Source organism: Pinus tabuliformis, chromosome 1_2 (genome assembly GCF_031772625.1).
Source record: "Pinus tabuliformis cultivar Carrire ecotype Pingquan chromosome 1_2, CPIR1, whole genome shotgun sequence".
Taxonomy (NCBI): Eukaryota; Viridiplantae; Streptophyta; class Pinopsida; order Pinales; family Pinaceae; genus Pinus; species Pinus tabuliformis.
In genome coordinates this window covers 689,561,822-689,585,899 of record NC_142298.1, presented here as the reverse complement: position 1 = coordinate 689,585,899, position 24,078 = coordinate 689,561,822, and positions in this window count along the sequence as shown.

The window sequence follows — 24,078 nt, the reverse complement described above, 5'->3', positions numbered from 1 at the left end:
ATTATGATACAGGTGTTGTCCTTGATGGCAACTCACTCAGATGAAAGATCACGGTGCAGCATGTCAACAGCAAAGAATTACAGATCAGACTACAAAGAATGAAGAAAGAGAGGTATACGCAAGTTCACCTTGACCAAGCTGTGTATACACGCAGGTTCCCTGAACACAAGTAGTGTATATGTACACACGCAATTTCACAGAAGGAAAAGCACGTATATGTTGGAAAACTAAGTTTTTGGTCTGAGGTATTTGGTCCAAGGTATTTTGATCCATGGTATTGGTCCAAGGTATTTGGTTCGAGGTATTGACCCTAGGTATTTGGTCCAAGGTATTGGTCCTAAGTGGTTTTGATCCATGGTATTGAGAAAGGCCTAAAACTATATAAGGAGGAGAAGATCATTAGGCCAAGGTGTGCAAGTATCGAATATCTAATGAAGTGTGAGATCTAGTATGCAGGTTATTGGCTTATGGTGCGTTGCTTAATCTGAACCAAGGATAAACCTTAGCGGTTGATGAGGGATACGATCTAATGATGGATCGGGATCTTAAGGCTTGAAATGAATTATCATTATATCGTTTGATCATGTATAGTATATATCTGAATACTGACACATGTTTTATTATGTAAATGTTATGATCTGGGTATAATTGAAGTCTGGAATAGCTGCAAAATTCTAAATTAATATTTACAGATGTGTACGCTGGTTGGCTTTGATAAAAGCGTGTATACACGTTGGTTCATCATAGGGAAGTTGGGTATACCTTACGAAGTATGTTTCAATTGTTTATGTTTGCTGTTGCACAGTTCTGGGTTCTGGTGACTGTATTCTGGTGACAGTGTTCTGAATGATCAAATTCAGGTTATGATGATTGAGTTTCAGTGATTGGTTGATGCAGATGTACTTGATGATTGTATTGTAGTTATGATGTTGTTGATGGGTCCAATATGAAAATTGAATGAAACGTGGCCTTCAGATTGTGGTGTTGTTTTCCAGGAGTATCCAATATGAAATTTCATGAAACGTGGTCCCTGGAGGAAGAAATAAGGTCTTAGCCTTCTGTAGGTTGACACCTATGTACTAGTAAACATAACGGCTAGTACAAGAGCTAGGGGGTTGTAGCTCCCTTCTAGTAGAAGTTGGAGAACGAGAGAAGGTTGTAGCCTTCTGCAGGTGGGTGCCTGCATACTGGTATAAGTATGCACCAGTACAAGATTGTAAATAGATTTTCTTATTATTAAAAGAAGACAGAGATGACAACAGCAGGTGGTTTTTACCCACATTGGGTTTCCACCTTATATCTTGGTGTTCATGTGTGTTGCTTATGTGTGATGCTTTATTCTACTTTTACTGCATTGTCTAATAAATCTCTGATATACTGGTTAAAGTTCAATACATGATAAACTGCATAAATCAAAAGTTCTCTTTATATACACTAGTTGCTCTAAGTACAGTCGTGTGTACACGCTAGTTCACTTAGTTGAAGTAGTGTATATAAATTAGTTTGGGAAATTAAATTATTAATATGATAATATTGATTCACCCCCCTCTTAGTATTATTTCCAACAATTGGTATCAAAGAAGGTACTTCAAAAGAAGCTTGATCACTTGAAGGGAGATCCATCATCATGAGTAATCAAGAAAGCATGGGATCCATCAGACTGCCAATCTTTGATGGGAGAAACTTTTTTTATTGGAAAATAAGAACCACAACCTATCTACAATCACTTGGAATGGATGTCTGGGAAATTTTGGAAGGAGGATATACATTTCCAACAGCAATTCATACAGATACGGAAAGTAAGAAGCAATATGAAACCAATGCCAGAGTTGTCAATACCTTACTAGGAAGTTTGTCACAATCAGAGTTTGTCAAAGTCATGCAACTCAAATCAGCCAAAGAAATATGGGACAAAATCGTTCTGAGCTACGAAGGAGACTCTCAAGTAAAACGTGCTAAACTTCAAACTCTCAGAATTCAGTATGAAACTCTTAAGATGCACAATGATGAAAGTATAGCTAGTTACTTCTTACGTATAGATGAGGTTGTTAAGTATGAAGAATCTGGGTGAAGATATAAAGGAAGCTACCTTAGTTGAGAAAGTTTTGAGATCCTTGTCTTCTAAATTTGAGTCAAAAGTGTCTAACATAGAAGAAAAATAGGATCTGCAGACTATCACTATGAAACAGCTTCACGGAATCTTAACTGCCTTTGAGATGAGAAAAGGAGGTCCATCAGATATGAGAGAAGTCGCATTTAAAGCTTTAGCAAAAGGAAAGGAAGAACACAATGAATCAGGACATATTTCAGAAGAAGAAGATGAGGTAAACTTTGTCAAGAAGCTTCAACAGGGTTCCGGAAGATTTAGAGGTAAGCTACCCTTCAAATGCTTTGCTTGTGGCAGAGTCGGTCATTATGCTGCCAAATTTCCTCATAAAGATAAATATGAAAAAGGGAAGGAATATACAAAATGGAATAGAAAACAAGTTGTAAATAAAAGAAGTTACTATACTCATGAAGATAGCGATGGTTTATCAAATAGTGATGAAGATGAAAATAGTAATGACTATAGACTTCTAATGGCTTATGACGATGATAATTTTTGGGATGCTTTAGAAGAAGATGACCTTCATGAAGAAATTTCTAAACTCAAAATCTATTTAGAAGAAAAGAATATGATTATAGATACCTTGACATACCAACTTGCTGAAAAATAAAAACACAATGAAAAACTAGAATGTGAAATTCTAGGTATAAGAAAGGATCTTGAGAAAACAAAATCTCTCAATCTTAGATTTGCTAAAGGATAAAAAACCTTAGATGAAATTATCAAAGTGAAACGTTCTCCTCTGATAAAGACAGGTCTTGGATATACTGAAGAAGCATCTCAATCACAGAAGCTGTCAACCTCCACTAAAAGCTATCTTGATGCAGCAAAGACTAGTGAACAGTATGACAATCGTCAGCAAAGGCATAAAGCAGACCACCAAGTAAATCAGACTCAATTTATTCCAAGGATGAATAGAAGCCACAACCAATCTCAAGTAAATCATACTCAATTTTCTCCAAAGATGAATATCAATAGAAACTATAATCACCAGGTCAATAGATTCGATAGTCGCAAGAACTTCTTTAATGGGCAATGTTTTTCATGTCATAATTTTGGACACAAAGTTGCTCAATGTGTTGCTTACAAAACCATCATGATTAGAGAAGCACGAAATCAAAGGAATGTAACAGGGGTCAAGAAAAGTTCCTATAATAACTTTTCTCTTCTTGAAAATGAAATAGAATGCTCAATCTATAACAACTTTGGTCATGAAGAATCTGAATGCAGGAGAAAATTTCGGAAATCATCTCAAAAGGAGCAAACTCCATTAAATCCCAAGATATGGAGAAGGAAAGAATCTCAAACAGAAAGATGTGGTATAGCCTTGTATGCAGAAGGACAAGAAAATCAATGGTACTTCAACAGTGGATGCTCAAAACACATGACAGGTGACAAAGAAAAACTTTACTCATATAATGCCTTAGAAAAGGAAAAGAATATCTCATTTGGAAATGACACTCATGCTGCCATAAAAGGTACAGGATCTGTTTTCTTGAAAGAAAAGGTTAAAGCTGGAAATGTTATGTATGTAGACGGTTTAAAGCATAACCTGCTGAGTGTCAGTCAAAGGTGTGATCAAGGAAATGAAGTGGTGTTTCGACCAAATGGATGTGTTGTTTGTGAACTTAATACAGGGGAGACCATGATCAAAGGTACAGAACTCCAAACAACTTATACATACTCAAGGGTGGACAATAACAATGTTATCTAAGCAAAAATGATGAAAATTGGTTGTGCCATAGAAGATTGGGACATATAAGCTTTTCTCAAATAAGAAAAGCATGTAGATTCAAGGTTGTTCGTGATCTTCCAGATATCAGCATCCCTGAAAATACAATATGCAAACCATGTCAATTCGGTAAGCAAACTAGATCTCACTTCATTGAAAAAGAAGGGTCAACTAGTAAGCCTCTTGAAATTGTTCCTACTGATTTATGTGGACCATCAAGGAAAAAGTCACCTCGTGGAGAAGAATACTTTATTTTGTTCATTGATGATTTTTCCAGAATGTGTTGGATAGGTCTGCTAAAGCATAAAGATGAAGCATTTGAAAAGTTCCAAGCCTTCAAAGCTTTGGTTGAAAATGAATGAGATTGAAAAATCAAATGTCTTAGATCTGATCGAGGAGGGGAATTTACCTCGGATAAATTATTTGACTTTTGTGAACAACATGGAATAAAAAGGCAATTCTCCACCACAAGGACTCCTCAGCAAAATGGAGTGGTAGAAAGAATGAACAAAACTATTCAAAAAATGGCTCGAGCTATGCTAGATGAATCTGAAACTCCTACAACCTTCTGGGGTGAAGTTGCATTCGTTGCCGTAACTATTCTCAATCAAGAAAATGTTCGAGTAAATAACACTCAAACTCCACATGAACTTTGGTATGATAAGACTCCTACTGTAAAATACTTTAAAGTTTTTGGAAGCAAATGTTATATCAAAAGGACTAATGAAAAACTTGGTAAGTTTGAGCCCATACCAGATGAGGGCATTCTTCTTGGTTACTCTTCCCGAAGTAAAGGATATAAATGTTATAATAAAAGACTTGGGAAAATTGTTGAAATTATTGATGTTGTAGTTGATGAAGCATGCAAAAATCCAAAACAAACAAAAACAAAAGATTATGACAATGAAGAAGATGGGGAGTATTTTCCCACATCAAATCACGATGATATTGAAGAAGAAAAAATGAAGCACCAGAAGAAGAGATAACGATAGAAGAAAAGACTCTGTCCAAGTATGTTCAAAAAAATCATCTAGAAACTCAAGTTTTAGGGGAAAAAGAGGCAGGTGTACAGACGAGAAGAACTATTACAGAATCCTCAAGCTATCTAGCATTACTATCCTCCACCGAACCTCAAAATGTAAATGAAGCATGCAAAGATGAATGTTGGGTCAGAGAAAATTGAAAAGAATAATACTTGGGAATTAGTTCCTAGACCTCATGATAAAAATATTATAGGAACTAAATGGATATTCAAAAAAAGCTGAATGAAAATGGAGAAGTCATTAGAAACAAGGCCAGACTTGTTTGTAAAGGGTATGCTCAACAAGAAGGTATAGATTTTGAAGAAACTTTTGCACTTGTTGCTAGACTTGAAGCCATAAGGATGTTTCTTGCTCTTTCTAGCTTTCAGAAAGTCAAAGTATACCAAATGGATGTAAAATTTTCTTTCCTTAATGGAGATTTAGAAGAAGAAGTTTATATTGAAAAACCAGAAGGATTCATTCTTGGAAATGATGCAAAAGTTGTATGCAGACTCAAAAAGGCTATCTATGGTCTGAAACAGGCTCCAAGGGCCTGGTATTACCGTCTTGACAAATATCTACATCAACAAGGTTTTTCAAAAGGTTTAGCAGATAGCAATCTATATATAAAGATTGACACTGATAAATTGCTAATTATTGTTGTTTATGTTGATGATATCATATTTGGTAGCAATGAAGAATCCATAAGTCAGAATTTTGCTTTAGTAATGCAGCAAGAATTTGAAATGTCCTTGCTTGGTGAACTTACATATTTTCTTGGTCTACAAGTTCAATAGAATAAAGATGGTATTTTTCTTTCACAAACCAAATGTCTCAAACAGATCTTGAAAAGGTACGTCATGGAAGATTCTAAAGCTGTATGTACCCCAATGGTAACAGGATGCAGTCTCAGCTCAAAGGATGAATTAGCAGTAGTACATCAACCAACTTACAGATCCATGATTGGCAGTCTTCTTTATCTAATAGGTACATGACCTGACATCATGCATGCGGTAGGAATAGTTGGAAGATTCCAAGCAAATCCAAAGGAATCACACCTTTAGATAGTCAAAATAGTTTTCAAATATCTTCAAGGAACACAGAACTTTGGTTTATGGTATCCAAGAGATACAGATCTCACTCTTCATGCATATACAAATGCAGATTGGGCAGGAAGTGTTGATGACAGAAAAAGCACTAGTGGTGGTGCATTCTATATGGGTTCTAGGTTAGTGTCTTGGTTCAGCAAGAAACAAAGTTCAATTGCGTTATCTACAGCTGAAGCAGAATATGTGGCTGCTTCATCTTGCTACACACAACTACTTTGGATGATGCAAACCTTGCAAGACATTTAGATCACATGCACTCCACCCATCTCCATTCTATGTGATAATACAAGAGCCATCAGTATTTCAAAGAATCTAGTCATGCACTCCAAGACCAAGCACATACCCATCAAATACCATTTTCTACGTGAACAAGTGCTTGAACAAAAGGTCAAATTGGAGTATGTTCCCTCCAAAGAACAGGTTGCTGATATATTCACTAAACCACTACCCAGAGAGACATTTGAATATCTAAGACAAAAGCTGGGAGTAGTTGTTGCATCATCATGCTGTTAAATCTAATTTTTCAGAAAAAGGCTATTATACACATGTTTCATGAAGCAGAGTCGCGTACACACGCGGGTTTCTATGGGTAAAGTAGCGTATATGTGTTTCAGACAAGAAAAACAGTGGGGCAGGATCTGATATGGGTGCTCTAACTGATATTGATGATTAATGTCTATATGCTTTGTTCATTAATTTTATCTGACTAACAAAGATGCCTCGATAATTGACTTGTTAAAAATTCACAGGTAGCAAAAGTTCAGGGGGAGCATTAGCCTTCACGTACATTCAGCTTTGTTGGCATTATGGTTGCTGAGTCCAGCTATGGCTTCAGTCATGTAAAAGTCTAGGAAGTGATATGAGTCCTCTTGGACAGATGATGTAATATTTCTTGTTTCTATCATGTATAAACAATTTGGTATATCCCCACTTGGTTGGGAGATGGATGTATGTATGAGTCATTGGTGATAGGAAGGTCATCCTCACATAGTTGAGTTATAGAGTCATGTTATTCTTTTAGAAAATATTTTTTGCAGACTCTGCTTGTACTCAAGAAGAGTATGGACGGTTTTCAGTACATTTCAGCATGTACTTAGGGGGAGCATGACCAGCATAATGTATGTCAAAGGGAGAAATTATCTTGGACCACCCTTTTCCCTTGATGTCAAAGGGGGAGAGTGACTTGGTGTTGTTATTTCCATCAAGTCCAAAGGGGGAGATTGTTGGCATTATGATACAGGTGTTGTCCTTGATGGAAACTCACTCAGATGAAAGATCACGGTGCAGCATGTCAACAGCAAAGAATTACAGATCAGACTACAAAGAATGAAGAAAGAGAGGTATATGCAGGTTCACCTTGACCAAGCTGCGTATACATGCAGGTTCCCTGAACACAAGTAGCATATATGTACACATGCACTTTCAAAGAAGGAAAAGAGTGTATATGTTGGAAAACTAAGTTTTTGGTCTGAGGTATTTGGTCCAAGGTATTTTGATCCGTGGTATTGGTCCAAGGTATTTGGTCCGAGGTATTGACCCTAGGTATCTGGTCCAAGGTATTGGTCCTAAGTGGTTTTGATGCATGGTATTGAGAAAGGCCTAAAACTATATAAGGAGGAGAAGATCATTAGGCCAAGGTGTGCAAGTATCGAATATCTGATGAAGTGTGAGATCTAGTATGTAGGTTATACGTTGCTTGATCTGAACCAAGGATGAACCTTAGTGGTTGATGAGGGGTAAGATCTAATGATGGGTCAGGATCTTAAGGCTTGAAATGAATTATCATTATATGGTTTGATCATGTATAGTCGAGATCTAAATACTGACGCGTGTGTTATTATGTAAATGTTATGATCTGGGTATAACTGAAGTCTGGAATAGCTGCAAAATTATGAATTAATATTTACATAGGTGTATGCTGGTTGGCTTTGATAAAAGAGCATATACATGCCGGTTTGACATAGGGAAGTAGCATATACCTTATGAAGTATGTTTCAATTGTTTCTGTTTTCTATTGCAGAGTTTTAGGTTCTGCTTTGGGTTCTGGTGACTGTATTCTGGTGATAGTGTTCTGAATGATCAGATTTAGGTTATGATGATTGAGTTTCAGTGATTGGTTGATGCAGATGTACTTGATGATTGTATTGCAGTTATGATGTTGTTGATGGGTCTAGTTTGAAAATTGAATGAAATGTGGCCTTCATATTGTGGTGTTGTATTCTAGGAGTACCATTCTGAAAATTCATGAAACATGGTCCTTGGAGGAAGAAAGAAGGTTGTAGCCTTCTGTAGGTCGGCACCTACGTACTAGTAAACATATCGGCTAGTACAAGAGCTAGGGGGTTGTATCTCCCTTCTAGTAGAAGCTGGAGAATGAGAGAAGGTTGCAGCCTTCTGTAGGTGGGTGCCTGCGTATTGGTATAAGTTTGCACCAGTACAAGATTGTAAACAAATTTTCTTATTTATAAAAGAAGACAGAGACGACAGCAGCAGGTGGTTTTTACCCACATTGGGTTTCCACCTTATATCTTGGTGTTCATGTGTGTTGCTTATGTGTGATGCTTTATTCTGCTTTTACTGCATTGTGTAATAAATCTCTGATATACTGGATAAAGTTCAATACATGATAAATTGCCTAAATCAAAAGTTCTTTGCATATACGTTGGTTTCTTTAAGTACAGTCGCGTGTACACGCTAGTTCACTTATCTAAAGTAGCGTATATAAATTTGTTTGGGAAATTAAATTATTGATCTGATAATACTGATTCACCCCCCTCTCAGTATTATTTCCAACATTGGTGTTTTTTGGGAGTTTGTGCTTTCATTATTTTGTGATTTGTTTTTTCCTGATTTTCAATTTCGTTTATGTCTGGTGCATGGTCATGCCACTTTGGTTGTGGTGTCGTATTTCTATTGGTTTTTCATGGTTTTCTTCTTGTTTTATTATTTCTCTTGTGTTTAATGTTTTATGGGTCTTGGGGATTGGTTGGGAAGGAGGAAGTTAATGGAGCTTAGGGAGAGTTGTGTGGTACCCAACAGGTATTGTAAGACTTGGTTGAAGCCCGGTACATGTATAAGGGTAGCTGAAGGTAAGCATATGACAACCAGATGGACTAGTTGCGCCTGATGAGATAAATGGACGGTGGTGGGATGATCATGATAAAGGTCAAGTAAATGGATTTGAGGTATCAAATGACTTGGCTGTGTTGGGAACTATTGTTCTAATGTTGTGCATGTTGTGAACGAATAAAGGGAGTTCTCTTAACCTTGACTTTATGACATCTGATAACTATGTTGTAATAATTATTATATATATGTACACACACGTGTGTGTGTGTGTGTACATGTATGTATGTTGTTGTATGACAGGGTTGTTATATATATATATATATATATAGATATATATATCTATATCTATATATATATATATATATATATATATATATATATACATACATAGGCCATTGTTTGACAGGGTTATCAGGGATCATGATTTCTTTAGCTAATATTTATATGCATATATGTATGTATGTCATTGTCTGATAGGGTCATCAGGGATCATTCTGGTGGAGGAATGATTGCTTATGCAGGGGAATGGCATGAAGAGGCTCTTAGTCTTATGAGGAATCAAGTGGAAGAGTAGCCTGAGATATCTATGAGGTAAGTATCATGTGGATATGAATTTATATTATGTGATTATATTATGTCTATGCTTATGCTCATTACTATGGCAGGTAATGCTAAAAGAAACATCAGTGGAATGAAAAAATTGTGATCTGTAACATGTTGGGACACGCATGGATAGTGGAAGGACACTAGAAGCAAGGATGCTTGGTAGAGTTAGTGTGGTCTCTGGTTGTGCAGTACTATTGTTGTATATATGTTGGTGCATGTTGCATATGTGATGTTATGTATAGATGGTGTTGTGTACATATGGTATATGCAGTTGTAACAACCCCAGTTAAAAATCCATGTAATAAGATCAATGAAGGAAAACTAATCACCAAGTTCATGGGACACGTATTCCAAGCTGAATTTTGGGAAAAAAACATAGTGAGGGGATCACTTTTCATTAATTAATGGCTATGGAAATTGGAAAAGGAAATGGTAAAGTATTTGGAAAGGCATGAGGCATTTATTAGAATTTTATTTATGAAAATAATGGAAAATAGGAGAAAAGGGAGGTGAAAGGTCACAGGTTGCATGTGAGGAGGAAAATGAAGGAAAATAATGGAAATTGGAGAAAATAGAGGCTTCAATGATAAAATCTTTTGAGGATCAATATGTAGCTTTTTTTTAGTGTAACCTTTTGTCAGTTTTAGCTTGGAGCTCTCATATCTCTCTCTCTCTCACACACACATACTCTTGGACATAGAGTTTTCTTGGAGCACTCTTGGAGGAGCATGGAATACTTGGGATTTGAAGCAAGAAGGCAAAGGAAGAGAAGGAAAGCACTACAGGACATCGGGATCAGAAGCTAAAACAGTTTTTCCTTGCAGGTACCGAGTTGCATGTATGATTTCCTTGTTAGTTTTGGCATGCATGACACATGCATGTGGTTTCTTGGTCATGATTTTTCATTGGCATGGAGGATTTCCTGGATTGACAATGGTTTTGCCTAGTCTTTCCATTTCTTGGATATCCATCATGTTGTGGGTTTTATCCTTGTTTTCTAGTTGATTCTCATGTTCCTTTGGTTGTTGGTTGAGTTACTAGTTCCTGGAAGCCTTGGTTGGACAAACGCCCTGGAAGCCCTATAACAACTTGGGTTGGATTACTAGTCCTAGAATCCTTGGCTAGAAAAACGCTCTGAAAGCCCTTGGCAGGTTGAGTTACTACCCCTGGAATCCTTAGTTAGACAAATTCTCTGGAAGCCCGACAATAGTTGTGGGTTGATTTACTAGTCCTGGAAGCCCTAGTTGGAAGAAATGATCTGGAGCCCTAAACAGCATGGGTAGAGACCAATCTGGTGATGGTTAGTGATGTTTGACCATAAGGTGGACTCACTGGTTGAGGGTTGAGGTGGTTTGTCCTTCGGAAGCCCTGGTTTGGTTTTGTATGATTTGTTTCATGAGATCCCACATTCATGCTTGGAATATAACACGGGGGTGATTGGTTGAAAGAAAGAATTGGTTCAGCCCAATATATGGTTGGGTTGTTCATGGAAGTCCCAAACCTGGTTGCATTTTGCATATGTCAATAAGCGCTCTTTCCTTTTGTATTTTATGGGTAAATGTACTTGTCATTATGTGGTTTATATGGTTGTTATATCCTAGTTATTTATGTTGTTTATATGTTATTTATGAGCATGTTTTATGATAGTTATGATGTATGGCTCTCATCATGTTTTGATTAGTAAATGAATGAAAAATGAATATATTAGCTAATAGTTGGTAATGTAGCTATTGCAATAAGGCATCAATGCTTCTTAATGATTCTCATATAAGTATGAGACCCATATGCTCAGATCTGTTTTTATGTCCTATAGAATGCATATTTGTGATATGTTTGACAAAATTCTTGTCATAGCTAGTAGGGGTCCAGTCAAGTAATTGTACCAATGTTTGCATTAGTATCCTTATTCCCTTGTTGTTTATCATTTCTGAAAGTTTCATGAAGTTATGGGCAGTGGCCTGAGTCCCAGCCCTAAAAAAGGGGCACAAAATTCGGGTTCGCTAGCACAAAAGTTCCTGAAGAAGTCCACAATCACTAGCATACCTTGTTATGGGAGTGACTGGAGAGTCTCAGGTGCATGCATGGCTTGTCATGGGAGAGTTTGAGGGTCCATATCAGGAAAAAGACAAGTTGCCTTAGGAGTTAAGCACCTGGAAAGGATTGTTGGCTCCTCAAGGTTCTGTAGCATGTTTGTAAGGTCAGTTTGGTTTAGTTCCATTGATTCCACTTCCTGAATTGTACATGGGGAGTTGAATTACATCATAGTGTCCCCTCGTGACATGTTTACCTCGGTGGACCGATTAGCTTGGGTAAATGTGGGAGGAGGGTGTTACAACAGTGTTGTGAACGGATGGTGTTGTGTACGCATGGTATATGTGGTGTTGTGTACAGATGGCACTGTGTACATGTTGTATATGCAGTGTTGTGTGCATGAGGTGTGGTGTACACATTGTACATATGGTGTTGTGTACACATGGTGTTATGTACATGTTACACATGTGGTGTTCTGTGTATGCGATGTTGTGTACATGTTGTACATGTGGTGTTGTGTACATGCTATGCAGGTGGTGCTATGTACATGTGGTGTTTTGTACACATTGTGCAGGCAGTGTGGTGTACATGTGATGTTGTGTACACATTGTGCAGGTGGTGGTATGTACACGATGTGCATGTGGTGTCGTGTACATGTGATGCGGTGTACACATTGTGCGGATGGTGTCTAATACATGTGATGCAGTGTACACATTGTGTAGGTGGTGATGTGTATAGTTGGTACTGTGTACATGTTGTACATGTGGTATTGTGTGCATGACGTACACGTTGTGTTGTGGACATGTGGTATTGTGTGCATGTCGTACATACTTTGTTGTGCACATGTGGTACTGTGTATGTGCATTGTGTAGTCCTGGTATTGTAACATGTGTATCTATTGTGTTTTACTTTTTATATCTATATGTATTGTGTTGTAAACTGGGTGTAGGAGTATGTATTGCATTGTGGCGTACACCAAGTGTAGGTGTATGTATTGTGTTGTATACTAGGTGTAGTTGTATGTGTTGTGTTGCATGCCGAGTGTAGATGCATGTATTGTGTAGTGTTGTATGTCATGTATGGTTTTATGCATGTAGCGTACACTACGTGTATTTGTACATGATTGAAGAGAAGTGAAGGCAATGAGTGCATGTCGGGTGTGGCAAATGCTCCAGTGTGTGTACGGAAATAACAAAGGAAGAAGCAAAGAACCAATTGAAGGATAAGTATAATTATTTTATTTCAGTTTTTAAATATGCATGTGATCTAGGATTTCGACTTATGATGGTTGTGTTTTGAGCTAACCAGATGTGATATTCTTATACATGATTATTTGATCGAAGAGCTAGTTTGACTTGTTGTGATAGGAAGTAAACATAATTGTAGTTGTACCTTATTAACAAGCTACCAATATGGTATGATTTTGAAAATTTTTCAATTCGTTTTGAGTATAATGAAAATTATGTGCTTGGTATAGGAAAGCATGGAAATGCCTGGTTTGAGTGGTTGGACTGACTGCCAGAGAATTAGAACCAACAACAAAAAGGAATTGGAACAAGTAGCAGTGTCTTGGTAAAGCATTCAGGAGTAGGGCCATTGATTTCCATGAGCATGCTATGACTGGTATGATGGTTTTGAGGCAGGGATATGCTTTGGTTTTTGGACCTTCCTATGCGAGGAGACCTTTCCAAGGGAAGGATTACCCTGGAAATTGGATGTCGGGGAACTTGGAAGGTAAGTGACTACATGGAAGGAGGTTACCGAATTGCTCGAGGTACTGTGTAGCAGAGAAGGAAAGGCCAGGGGATGGATTTGTTTTGGCCATTATAATTTCCAAATGGAATCAAAAGCACATTGGGAGTGTTCCCTAGAACAATGAGCCAATAACCATTCACTTAGAGAACAAGTAGTGCAAGGATCGAAGCGCTGGATATTGGATGTGAACTTTGAATTTGGTAGTGGATTCTGGACTTCTTGGGAGGAGATGAATCCTAGTGTTACTTTGAGGATGGAAGTGTGAGCCTCTGGACTCCCTTGTTGCTAATGCGGAAATTGCATCCTTTTATTTGTTGGTTAAAGCAAATGTGCATATGTATGTATGTGTATATTATTGTGAATATTGTATAGAGTTGGATTTATAAACCTCCATAAACATTATGATTATTTGTTAGTTGAAGAAAATGTGCATAAGTATATGTGGTTGTTATTGTAATTATCATAATGAGTTGTGTTACAAAGCTCCATTAAAAGGTATGATTGTCATGTTTTCAACAGGATGTCATTATAAATATTGCAACGAGCTGGGTTATAAAGCGCCATAAACAATATGTTTTGGTTTTTAGTGGTTGTTGGTCATAGGTGTCATAGAACACTATGGACGGTGTTACCCTAAGGGGGAGGGGTTTGTAACAAACCCAGGTTAAAAGTTCATGTAATAAAGTTAATAAAGGCAAAAATAAGTCAACCAAGGTCATGGGGCATGTATTCCAAGCTGATTAGTGGGAAAAACATCCTAGTGGGTATCACTTTCGGTTTATTATGGATATGGAAATTGGCAAAGGCATTGGCAAAGAAAGAGAGGCATTAATTGGCATTTATTTATGAAATAAAGGAAAATAGGAGAAAAGGAAGGTGAAAGGTCACAAAATTGCATGTGAGGAAAATTGAAGGGAAAAATAAAGGAAAATGAAGAAAATATAGGCCTCAATGATAAAAAGGCTTTTGAGGATCAGTTCACAGACTTGTGTTCATTTAGTCTTTGGCACTCTAATTCTATTATGTCTCTCTCTCTCATACTCTTGCACACTTAGAGAAATATTGGAGCATTGTTGGAGCATGCTTGGAGCACTCTAGTTTTCATCGGATTTGGAGAGAGAATGCAAAGGAAGCAGGAACAAACAAGGGAATAGGTGGATTAGTGGTTATATCTAGATTTCTTTGTAGGTATCAAGTTGCATGTATGATTTCCTTACTAGTTTTGGCAAGCATGTTATATGCATGTGGTTATTTGGATATGATATGTCATTGGAATGGAGGATTGCCTGGATTGACATTAGTTTTAGCCTTGCCTTACCATTTCCTGAATAGTCGTGGTGTTGTGGATTTTTCCACTTGTTTTTTCTAATTGGTGCTTAGGTTCCTTATGGTTGTGGGTTGAGTTACTAGTTCCTGGAGCAGTTGGTTGGAACAAACACTTTGGAGCCCTGGAACAACTTAGGTTGAGTTATTAGTCCTAGAGCCTTGGTTGGACAAATGATCTGGAGCCCTATAAGCTTATGGGTTGAGTTATTAGTTCCTAGAGCTGCGGTTGGGACAAAAGTTCTGGAGTCCTAGACAGCTTGGGTAGAGTCCGATTTGTTTGGTGTTAGTGATGTCCGACTGTGAGGTGAACTCATTGGTTGAGACTTGAGGTGGTTTGGCCTCTTGAAGCCCTATATTTTTTTGTTTGTTTTATTCCATGAGATCCCACTTTCACACTTGGAATATGGCACAAGGGTGATTGGATGAAAGAGAGATTTTGTTCAGCCCAATATATGGTCGGGTTGTACGTGGAAGTACCTGACTTGGTTGGATTTGCATATGTTAATACAAGCTCTTTTCCTCTTATATTTCCATGAGCAATTTTTCTTATTATTATGTGGATTTGATGGTTGGTTTATCATGGTGAATATGTTGTTTATTTACTGGTTATATGTTGGTTATCATATGTATGGTGGTTGTGGCTCTTGATGTGTTTATATTTTTTGATGAATGTTTAATGAATGCATGAGCTAATAGATGTTATTGTGAGAGGGCGTTAGATATTATTGATGATTATCAGATAAGTATCAGACCCTTATGTTTAAATATGCATTCATGACCTGTAGATTATATGTTTTCCATATGTTTGATGAAATGACTGTCATGGTTAGGCATGGTTAGGTCAAGTCCCTGATCTAATTTTGGTATGTATTTCTTTTTCTTGATGTCATTTGTTCTTTTGCAAAGTCTCATCAAGTTCTGGCCAGTGGTCTGGAGACTAGCCCTAAAAAGGTGGCTCAGATTCCAGAACCGCATCCTCAAAACTAGGAAATTTGGGTTGCATTCGCTTGGAGGCAGTGTTATGCATGAAACTGGATGGTTACAGTCACTGGCTTGTAGGCTTGTGCATGCAGTTGGGAGTCCATATCAAAAAAAAAAAGGAAAATGGTGTCAAGTTTTGGATCTGACCACTTGGGTCGGTTACTTAGGCTCTAAGTGACCTGTAGTCCCTATAGGATGTGTTGAGTTGTCAATTTGTCTTCTGTAGTCGACCCCACTTCCTTAATAGAACCTAGGAGGTTGGTTCATATCATAGTAGCTACTCCTCTCATGTTTACCTAGTCAAGCTGGTGAAACTGGGTAGATATGGGAGGGACGATTACACTCTTTATCATCAAGGCAAGCACTCAATAGCCTTATCATAGAAATCCACCATAATCTTGTGAATGTACAACCAATCAATATCCAAAAACATACTATATGATCCCAAGGGAAGAACATATCCCATGTAGCTTCATCGGGCCCAAAGTGCTTCTATTGCACTTTAACCTGCTCGGTTCGAGAGCATGAGTTGTTTCTGCTGCAATATGAATTGTGGTTTTGGCTAGAATTCTCCGTCTGGTTCCACCTATTGAACAAACCAGTCAATCACATGATCAACATCCTTGATATACTTCTTAAGTAATGAAACATGGAATACATAATGGACTTTCATTGTCGCAGGTAATGCAAGTTGGTAGGCCATTGATCTAATTCTCTCAAGGATCTCGAAAGGCCTATAATACCGAGGTGTCAACTTGGCACATGACCCAATCCTCAAGGAGCTCCTCTTGGGCTTGATGCGCAACTACACATGTTCCCCAACCTAAAACTCCTTAAATTCCCTATACTTATCAGCATAAATCTTCTACCTATCCTATGTTGCCTTTAGATTCCTCCTGATAACGTGCATTTACTATTCCATCCCTGCCAATGTATCTGGTCCAATGAATACCCTATTCATTGGATCAATCCAGTTGATAGGAGTATTACAACTCTACCCATAAATTGCCTCAAATGGACTCATATTCAAGGACTCCTAATACCCGTTATTATAGGAAAACTCAATTAGTGGTAGATACACTTCCTATGTTGACGCATAATGTACATCCTCAACATGTCCTCAAGAATCCTATTAACCATCTATGTATGTCCAACTATCTATGGGTGATAAGCTATACTTGTTAGGTTCCTATACCAATAGGTGTCATATTTCATGATTGACTGTGGAAATGCCAAATATGATCATCCTTTCCATGCTGCAAAGATTCCATATTTTCAAAAAACCAAAAAATTTAAAAAATGTAAAGAGGGTATGCCCTAAAAGAAAAATCAAAGGGCAAAAAGAATGAATTGGTCAAGAAAGAAAGTAAATGAACCCCGAAGAAAAGACCAGGAAAGTGTGCTAGTCAAAATGCCACTACTATCCTATTTTTGCAAGGAAGTTTAAAAATATGCAATCAGTGACTTCTGTCACACTTGATGGATGGCCCAACAGCTCAATCTTGGCCAATCCATGTTTAAATTTCTTGTTTTAGCATTAGAGAATAAGGTCTGTTCAAACAGTTTAAGCTTGGCAAATCAGTAGTTAGGTAGAGAAGCAAGGGTGCTCAACAGCTAAATCTGAGCCCCTGGAAGAGATAAGGGCAGACTTAGATAGGAGGGCAGTTAAAACAAAACAAGAGAGAAAGGGGTTTGCTAGTTCAAATGCACCCTGGAAAAGGAAGAAAAAATGATAGGATTAATAAGCTGGGTAGGTAGTTTTAGTGTTGTAGAAGCAGGTTTGTGATCAGTTTTTTCTTGTTGAATATGAGCTATCTCAGGGATATCACAAATACCATAGCAAGGTGGCTGCAAAAAAGTTGAAGCATGACTAACTTCCCCTCTCATTTCCCCAAGAACACTTACTAACATCCCTTCAGGGACAGTGAGATCTGCTCCGTGGTCTTAGTTCATTTCATTTTATGAGCAATACTAAGTGGAACTCTATGTTTACTTAGCCAAAACAAGCCACATTTCTTGTGTAAAAAGATCCTTCCATTTCCCTTTCATTTCCCTAAAAACCTAAGTTTTTACCTTATAAACTTAGCGTTTTCTATTCACAAAACCATATTAACACTTTAACTCTATTATATAGCTCCTATTTAAAGTTTTCCCCGCCCCTATTATACATAAAATACGTAAACAACCCCAAACTTTATAATATCCCGCCCCAAGCTTATTAAAGCCATATGTCAATATTTTGGGGGTCCAAGGTTTACCCGAAACCTTGTTGACAACCATCCCTGTGCACATATAACCATGGGATTTAATTAATGTTTGGTTGATTAAATAACCAACCCGCAAAACCCAAAGTTGAAATACACTATAATTCTCCACAAAAACCTTAAAAAGTGATGAAATAACATGGCGGGTCCCATATATTACCTCTCCGACTGTTTATCATGCCGTCAGCCGTCGGATCCGATCCCCCAGATCGGATGGCCCACATGCATATCGCAAGCCTTCATATGCCGAAAGATAGCATCCGGGGGATGGGCGGTATTTCCGCCATACAGGAGACACGCGGCAGGTGCCCGGCATGATAGCTGCCCCCTCTGCCAATACCACTATGGCCCAAAAGTGGTGCGGGGGCCAAACCGCTTACCGCCTATGCCCCCTCTGTGCCAATGTCACCCGCTCGTCACCCTCACGTCATCAAACACGTCACCCACCACCCTGCCTTCGTATCATCCGCCGTGTCCGCCACGTCACTGCCAAGTCGGCCTTCGTACCCCCGCTATGTGACAAAATCATTGCGTCACGCTGACGTCACCCAACCAAAGCGTGCCAAAACCCACCAAAACCAAACTTTTTTGTCGAATTAGCGTGAAAAGGTCATTTTCGTCCATTTTTGTTAATTTGTTCTATGCAACGCGTTCATGCAATTTTCAACCGAAATACCTGTTTCATTGCACAATCCGCCACCCAGCTAACTCCAGCCTACAAAGCAGTCTTCAAGCTCGGCCCGCCACCTGCATTTTGCACAGAGCGCCCATTGAAGCAGGTATTTACTCAAATTGCTTCCGAACCCTATGTATTTCCGGTTTTTCTCTCAATTAAATCCGTGAAACCAAAAATTGTGTAAATCCAGTTTACAGCTCTTGAGAAATATACCATAGCTATCCCTGTTATTCACTTTATTTCCAACAAAACAACCTGTTCTATCCATTTTGTCGCAGAAAACCAGAGTTCCATTACTAAAAACACAGTGCTACCCCCGAACCTCTGCATTTTAACCTCTGTTCGACCCATTTTTCCGAGAAATTTCTTAGAATGTGACTCCCTCTGCAAATTTACCCGTTTAGCTAAAGTTCAAGCTCATTTCGGCCTGCAATTCCCGCAGAAACAACCCAAAAGCACTGTTTTTACCTACTGTCACTGTGAAAACTCAAAATTTCAAATTAAATAATCATAGAGGGTTGAAGAATGGAGGCTCTAGTGGCCCTCAATGTTTCCCCCTTGAATGCAATACACAAGGAGTTGGAATGGTTTCCCTTATCTGATAGGGACTTCCAAATACAAGACTTAATGGGTATCAAAGACCATCTGCAAACATTTTGTGAAATTAGAAACAACTACCTAAACAAGACTGATCTCTATGGCATATGGGAGTCCAATCTGCCCATATATTATCTTCCATCAGTTAATGTATTTCCAGATATAATCCGCTTGTGTTGTGCTAACTATGAGCCTACTCAAAGAGCAGTCATGTCCCCAAATGGCACTGTCCTGTTCTATATCACTCCTGACTCAATCAATGAGATGTTTCATTTCAAGCCTAATCAGCCTCTAGCTCCTCTATCTATGAAACATTTGCTGGACCAAGGCTCCAAACTATCTTCTGCAGAAATATGCCAAATTTCCAAGTTATTCATGAGCCCAGACTCCCAGCCTAGAGACTCACCTCCTTTTCACCGGGTCTATTTCAATGAAGTTGAGAGAACTGTTATTGACATGATATCCTATGTCCTAGGTTTTAGAACAAGTGAGTATGTTGATGAAACTATTCTAGCTCTGATGTCCATATTTATTCCAGGACACCCTCCTGCCATCAAGTTTGACTTTGCTACCTTCATTAGCAACAAAATCCATAAACAATTCATGAGCCTAAATAGAGAAGGAGTCTTCAAGTATACAACATATATATATCATCTGTTCTTATACTATCAAGCAAATAGTTTTCAATTCCTTGTCAAGAAATTGGATGCAAAAGGAGAAAGGAGATCTATCATATTTTGGACCCCAGTCTTCCATATAGTCCATAATTCTCCTTATACCTATTGTGAGTTCATTGATCTATTCATATATCCAGTCTCATCTCTGCTGATGAAAAGTCCCCCTCCCAGACTCTCAGCTGAAATGCAGAAAATCTTGCAGCGGTCCAAAAGCTATAAAATAGGTGACTGGTTCTTTTACCAAAATCACACAGAGATCATGATTTATGGCTATGAATTGTGCCCCTACAAGCTGCCAAAGTATGTGCCTATGAGATTGTTTGCCCTGGAATACTTTAGGTAATTTATTAGCTCAGATTTGACTCATTTTTATGATGCCAAGAAAAAGGCTCAGCTGAAGTTAAGAAACCAACTAGGCCCCCTCATTATTAACAAAAAGGAAGGGTGGAAAGATGCTGAAAAGATATTAGGTGAGCAGTTAAAACTAAAAAGGAGTTTTTGGTGGGTACCCTACGACCCAAATAAATTCATCCATGATAGAAAGACAAAATATAGGCTATCAGGCTATGAACATTGTAGAATCCCTGATATCGAACAGTATGTAAATCAAGGTGAATGGGTAGAGGGCACATTGGTAGAACAGATTACTGAGGAAGAAAAAATGGAGCAGGCAATGAAAGACCTTGAAAAAACTCTTGACCTGGACTCTTTTGGACAGGACTTTTTCCAATTGCCTCAACACATTGGAGTGAGCACATCAGCTGCTACAACTTCACAAGAACTTGCCCAAGAAAATACTCCACCTGCAAGGACATCCAAAGGCAAAGAAGTGCTACATTCAGAGCAACAACAAATGATAGATCAGCCAACAGCATCACAACAGCAAGGCCAAGGGAAAATTCCTCTTGCCCAGACCAAGGCACCAGAGATACCAGCATTGCAGACTCCTCTCAATGAGGAGAAGGGCAAAAAAAGGGACCGGGAAGAGGCCACACCCATAAGTGGGCCAACAGAGCAGCCAGAAGCGAAGAGACAGAGAGTGGATCCTCTACCTGAAGAGGAAGTTATTGAGGAGATCATTGAAAGTCCAAGAAGTGAAAGGGCAGCCAGCCCACTAACTTCCCCAGTGACAGAATCACCTACCAGTTCTCATGGACAGCAATTGGGAAAACAACCTACTATGGAAATTTCATCAGCACGACCACAAAGCAAACAAAGTTTTGATATTAAGAGGCCATTCATGGACATCAAAGCACAAAATGAGCCAATAAGAATGCAGCTTTACGATCAGTTCCTCAAAATGACTCCTGCCAAACAGCAAAGATTGATGTTTGCATATGATATCAAGGAAGGGAAATTGATCTTGAGTCATTTCAAACCCACAGTGCAGCAGCCACAGTCAGTTGATGATTATATTAGAACAAATCTGGAGGCTCTTGCCAAAGATATTCACCCTTTGGACCAGGTTGAGCTGCACAAACAAACCGATGAAATGGTCTATTCAACTTTGGCAGATAAAGCCATACAAGCTCAACAATTGCAGAATTCACTAAACAATACATCTACCCAATTAGAGTTGGAAAAAGCATCCTCTCTGGCCAAGGAAAACAGGATAAAGTCCTTGGAAGAAATCATCATTGAGTTTGGACATAATCCTAAGGATCCTAAGGCAATAAAAGCACTAATCAAGAAGAAGGAGGATGACATAGTTGCCCTCAAGAAGCAATTAAAACTGCCAGTTACTATGCATCCGCAGACCACAGAGATAGTGAAAGAAAAAGAAGATGAATACATGATGGAGTTGTTAATAAAAATGAATCAAAGGCTAAGTGAAACAGAGCAGGCTTTGGAGAAAGCATTGCAGGAAAAACAGGGAGAGTTGGCCTCTCAGCCATCTCAAACAGCCCCAATAGCTACAACTGCTCTTCCTATAGCAACAACAATAGTCCCTCCCACTGCCCCAGCATCGACAACAGGTACATCAGTCACAGATACTTCAGCAGCAGTAGCAACAACAGTACCAGATATCAGCATGGGCATGGAAAAGATGATGAAGGAAATAAAAGAATTAGAACTCCAAATGGCAGAGCTAAAGGAAGCCAAAGAAAAACTGGCCAAGTTAGAGGTAAGCTATGATAAATCAAAAATAATTGTGGCTGAAAAAACAAGAGAGGTAAAGGCCTTGGAAAATAAGGTAAAATCCTTGGAGAAAGATCTTACTCTTCATAAGTCTCTATCAAAAATCAAAACAATTTTGTGGACTAAGATTGGCCAGTCCATCACTGATCAATGGAGATCAATATAGACTATCCATGAGCAAATTGAATTGATAGAAATAGCCCGAGTGGAGATTCAAAAGGCCAGAGCATTATTGAGAAACATGCCCGAACAAGCCAATAGACTAATTCATTTTTTGAATACTCATACCAGAGAACAACTAGCAGCTCTAGATATTGGGGACAGAATAGGTACCATTTTGACAGTTAAAAAGGTGCTGACTATGAAGAATTTTGTACAAAATCTGGAGAGAAAGTGTCAAGAAATGCAGATAGAAATAAATGTTTTTACAGAAAATTTTACAGCCTTGCAGCAAAGGGGTCTACCCAATTTGTTAACCAGCAACTAGAGGCTGTTGACACATGAACAACATGCTCACAGGGTGAATACATATGTTGCCAATCATATCACAACATCATCAAGCACCCTAGAAGACATAGTACCTCCATCTGGACAAAGCTTATATGGCAATTGTTGAATTGAGGCTTCTGTGATCCATATCAAGTTTAAGAGAAATTCTTCGGCGTAAATCACAAGATAAAACATTTGTCGACGCGTTTCGAACCAACTAGTGTGGTTCATCGTCAGGACAAGTTGAAGAGACAGATCCAGCTTAGCATGTTAAATAGTTTGAGCAGAGCCTCCAACGACTATCACGACTAACGGCTACTTTTGACTATAGGACCAGAGTCAAAATTAGTTATATTAGGAGACCAATAAAAATATATATAAATTAATTTAAATGGTGTTTAAGGTTAGTTAAAAAGGGGTATAGTTTGTTAATTAAAAATTACCAATTAGCTAGAAAAAGGGGGATAAGTTGTATAATTATAAATAACATATAAAAGTTAGTTAGAGTTAATAAAAAATAATGGATCGAAAAATTAAAAATAAATAAATAAATAAGTAAAAATAAATAAAATAAATAAATAAAATAAAAATAAAAATTAATTAATTAATTAATTAAAAAATATATATATAAATAAATAAATAAATAACTAAATATAAATAAAAAAATATAAATATAAATGTAAATATAAATATAAATAAATAAATAAATAAAAATAGAAACAAACCAATTAATAAATAATTAAATAAATAAATAAAAATAAAATAAAGTAAAATAATAAAACAAACAGATAAATAATAAAAATAGAAATAAGTTTATTAATTAATTAATTTATTTTTTTATTTTTTTATTTTAAAAAAAAATTAATAAATTAATAATACTAATAAATAAATAAACAAACAAATAAATCAAAATGAATAAATAAAAAAAATAAAAGTAAAAAATAAGGATAATAGCAATAAAATTAAAATTAAAAATTAATAAGAATAACTATATATATATATATATAGTTTAATTAAGAATAAAAATAATAATAAATAATACTAATAATAATAGAAAACTATTAACTTAAAAAATAAATGAATAAATAATTATACCGAGTCAAAAGAAGAAACTCTAGGATGACGACCAGGCATCAAGGAAAAAGATCCGCGAAATAAAGAGAGAACATCGAAAGCTAGAAAAAAACAAGACTAGGAAGAAAGGGCAGGGATCCAGCAGCTACTGATCTTCCAGCCGTCATCTCTATTGAGATTGTTCGGCTTTTTTTCAATTTCAATAGCTTCCCTGAATTTACGGTGATGGAACTGCGCAACCTTGGCAATAACTTTAGCCTCCTCAATACACACCTGATGCTTGGTCTTTTCCGCATGCTCTGCTAATGCTGAAGACTTGGTTCTGCCATGTCTTAGGTCAGCTACATGTTCACTGATCCTTTGCTGAATGGAGTGCCCTGTTTCCTCGATATAGGGTGTCCCACAGGAACAAGGGATCAAGTAG